General features: G+C 52.0%; 1 protein-coding gene across 1 annotated transcript in view; it reads right to left on the reverse strand.

Annotated features, from left to right (window-relative positions):
• Window positions 1-2,771, reverse strand: part of RHOBTB2 (Rho related BTB domain containing 2) — a 20,125-nt gene extending 17,354 nt beyond the window's left edge. The window contains exon 1 of the mRNA XM_011366638.2: window positions 2,374-2,771. The gene's annotated coding sequence lies outside the window, so the exon portion shown is untranslated. The remainder of the gene's footprint in view (window positions 1-2,373) is intronic.
• Window positions 2,772-3,887: the final 1,116 nt, after the last annotated feature.

Here is a 3,887-nt window from a genome sequence, read left to right on the forward strand (position 1 = left end):
TTGGAGAACAAAACAGATAGACTCTCAAATACAAATATGTACAGATATAGGATATAAAAGAAAAACCCACTAGACTGGCCAATAGAAGTTCCTTCTCAAATTTAGATTGCATGTTGGTATGCAGGCAGAGGGAAATGAGAAGGCCCAGAGAAGGAGCATCAGTTCTCAAGTCCAGGAGCATCTTGATGGTGGGGAGGGTGCCAGACAGCAGAGCAGCGCTGGTCCTGGATCAGCGAGTTTTGATTAAAATGCTCACACACGAGTGCATAAGCAAGGAGACGTAGTTTCGTAAGGAGGTGGTGCTATTGCTGTGGCTACCAACACACTTCCCAGCAGTTCCTCTTCCTGCTTTTTCTCCAACATTTCTATCAAGCCCCTCGAGACTCGGTTTCCCTTTTCAGACCACCACGACCACAGAGATCCTCACCATTTGCAATGGAAAGATAGTGTAACTCTTTATAGAATATGGAATTGAGAGTCAGAAACACTTGAGTTCAAATTGCCTTATGCACCTCTAAGGTTAAGTAGGCAACAGGCACCCAAGTAGGAGAGTGACACACGCTGTGCTGTGAGTTTAGCTAGCAGACCTGGGGGGTGCTGCTCAGGCTGGACAGCCCCTCTTCATCCTTCCCCTGCTCATCCTTTCGCTTCCTCCCTATTTTTATCATTCTCACTCCCTCCACTCCTGTCCCAACTGTCCGACTAGAAACGTCATTGTCACATCTAGGAAAGGGCAAATTACTTCACTTCTCTAGGTGTCAGCCTGCTCTTCTGGAAAATGGGTTTGAGGGCTTTGGTTAGAAGAAAGTCTCCTGAACCTTGGAGAATTCATGCCAAGAGAGGCTGGGCTGAAAGGAGGTCTTTGCCTTCTTATGTAATGTGGGATTATATAATGCTAGATTACATATCTATATATGTAATTATATCTCTCTTTAAGATACAGACTGGCCTAATTAAGCCAGCAGAACTCTTAGTCTAATCAGGCCTGCCTTAAACAAGGATCCTATACTGCAGATAGCATGGCAACCCAACAGTAATGTAACTTTTGCTCTAAAATATTGCTACTTTAGGTATCATTGATGATGTACGATGATACAACCCACTGAATGAGCTTCACAATTTCCCCTTTCCTTCTGGCACTCCCTCTTTCAATGACTCTAGACCTTTCTGTACAATTGCCTCATCCCCATGCCTTCTGAGACTTCTGAGTAACCTCCATAAGCTACGACTTCCTTGCCACCCGTCCCTGGGTGTCACAACCCCCAATTCATTCCTATTCTTCAGTGATCTCAGACTCATCTAAATGTTCCCTCCCTACATTATCCCATGATCCCTGTTCTCTCCACAAAAAAAGCCTCTTGCCCACTGCTCTCCCAGCTCTTTGTACTCAGGACAGACTAAAAAGCAAGGTGTGCCCAGATTAGCTACAATCTTCACGGGCTCCCAGTTCCACCCCCACACCCCTACACACACTCTTTGCAGAGCCCAGAAAAGCCCCCTTTCCCTCCCACAGCTGATAGGAGGCTTGTTCATCTGTGGCTGCCCTAGTCTGGTTGTCAAGGAAACAACAGAATCTCCCTGGGAGCCTGGCTTGTCTCCTAGCAACCAATATCCCACATCCCGCACCTTACAAAATGAGAAAGGGTGGACTATCATGAAAATGAAGGTAAAAATTAAGGAGGATGGATAGGAAGGGAGAATCAGGAAGAGATGAGCAGAGAGGATGGCCTTCAAATTTAAAGGAGGCTCCTACCAGAGTCGCTGACATTGTAATATGGAGGAAGATGGAGAGATGAATACTCCTTGCAGATCCAGTGGACAGCAAGGCCCAAAGGGATCTTGAATGGTCGTATTAACAGAAATGCAAGCCTAACACAGAATAAGCCTTCTCATACACCAAAAAACGATACTAAGGATTTCTCCCAGAAGTTGGCCAGAACTCAGATGCAAAGACAGACTACATTTGGAGTTGGGTTGAAAGAAACATCTCTGGGACCAGGAGCAAAGCACCCAAATTCCATTGTTTTCTAACGGAAACATTTCCCCCACTCTGGACCTTTTTTCCTGACACGCTGCTCTTCACACACACACAACAGAAAAATAAAAAAATTTTAAGGGGAAGGCCTCGAAACTCCAAGGAAGTCGAGTCATCTTCCTTTCCCTAGAAAAACCCGGAAAAGGTTGTTAGTCTCCCGCCCCCTGAGACCCCAACAGCCGAAGCTATAGCCCAGGGAAGAGCGAGAGCGGATGGGAAGTTAGGAGGGGTAGATAGGAGGGGTGCGGGCAGAGCCGGGAGGGCACAGGAGGGTGAAGCGGCGCGTTTCCAAAGACTGCTTGCAACCTGGCCATAATAGAAATTAATCATTTACTTACACCACTACATGTGACGGGGTGATTTCTAGTGTAAGGAACACATCTCTTCCTGCTAAGCACGCTCATTTTAGTGAAATGTCTGGGGTCACTCCACGCGTGCAAGTTAGGACGATGTCGGCACCGCTGCGCTGCGCTGCTGCTGCTGCTTTTGCTGCTGCCGCTGCTGTTTCTGCTGCTACTGTTGCCGCTGCTGCTGCTACAAGCTCTGGGCCCGGGGGCGTTAGATCAGAAACTCAGACGGAGTAGCTCAGGCCGGACGGCGGGCCGGGAGCGGCCGCGTGCGCGCCACTGCAGCCATCGCCTCTTCCGGATCAGCATCTCCCCGCGCCCCAGGTGCCCAATGTCATGGAGGCGCGCCGGAGCCGGGCTGCGCGCGGCCGCTCCGACCTCAGGCGGCTGGGCCGCGCCGCCTCCGGTCCTCTGCCTGCGCAGGCTGGAGGCGGCGCGCAGGAGAGGAATGCGGGGCAAGGCCGCCGCTGCTACGCCTGGCTCGCTCCGAGGACGCAGCCGCCAAGACGCCTAGCGCAGCAGTCCCGGGGACCGCTCTCGACCTCTTTCTTTCATTCACAAAAATAGGAAAGGGAGAAAAAAAAGAGAGAAAGGGGAGAATAAAAGGAGGGCGAATCGCACCCAGACGGCTGCCGTGACAGGCACCGCTCACCGCAGCGCTCCGTTGGTAGAAAGGGGACGGGGGGCGGAGAAGGGGCGGGGGAAAGAAGGGGATTGGGCGCCCTGGCGACCCCGCCCCCAGCCCCGCCCCGTGTCGCCGCTCTCTCCCGCCCTCCTTTCCTTTCTCCTCCAGGAGGGACACGGTGAGGGTTCGTGGGCGGGGAGGGGGGGTGGTGGCTCGTCTTGCCACCTGTGCCGTGTCGCGTGCCCTCTACCTGGTGAGGCGCAAAGCCTCGCTGGACTCCCACGGGGTTTGCCCCTTCCCTCCGAGAAGCCGAGGAAGAACTCCGAGAGGCACCCTAGTCCCCCCTAGAAGGGATGCGAGTTAGGGGAGGAGAACTCGACATTTTTTCCTTGGCCCGTAAATCCAGGCCTCCACTACTTGTCCACGGGGAGAGGGAGACGGCGTTTCTATGTACGCCCTCTGCTGGCGTGGGAGTTTCTCCGTCGCGTAGGGCCTTTCTCTCTCCATCACTACTCCTGCAGCGGCAGCCTTTGCCTCCAGCTGCTATGGCCCTTAATTTCAGGGGGATCCCTGTGCCACTTGCACCTGTTTCCCACCTAAGCCTTCTCCCCCGCCCTCTTCTCCGGCAGTCTCCACTTCCGTCCCACCCTCCACCCTATTGCCACCTAAAGTTCACCCCCATCTTTTGACTTCCGAAAGAAATACCATGAAGACCCTAGCCCCGGAGATGGTACCTAAGACACCTCTAGGCTGTAGGTCTCAATGTATTTCTCTGTAAAACAGAGAGGTTATAAGAGATGACATCGGTAATATGAATGATCCTCAAAGGAAGTTTCCATGTTCAAGGCTAGTTTGATAATGATGATGTTGAATGCTAGTA

The sequence above is a fragment of the Pteropus vampyrus genome, unplaced genomic scaffold, assembly GCF_000151845.1.
Source record: "Pteropus vampyrus isolate Shadow unplaced genomic scaffold, Pvam_2.0 Scaffold126, whole genome shotgun sequence".
NCBI classification, from domain to species: domain Eukaryota; kingdom Metazoa; phylum Chordata; class Mammalia; order Chiroptera; family Pteropodidae; genus Pteropus; species Pteropus vampyrus.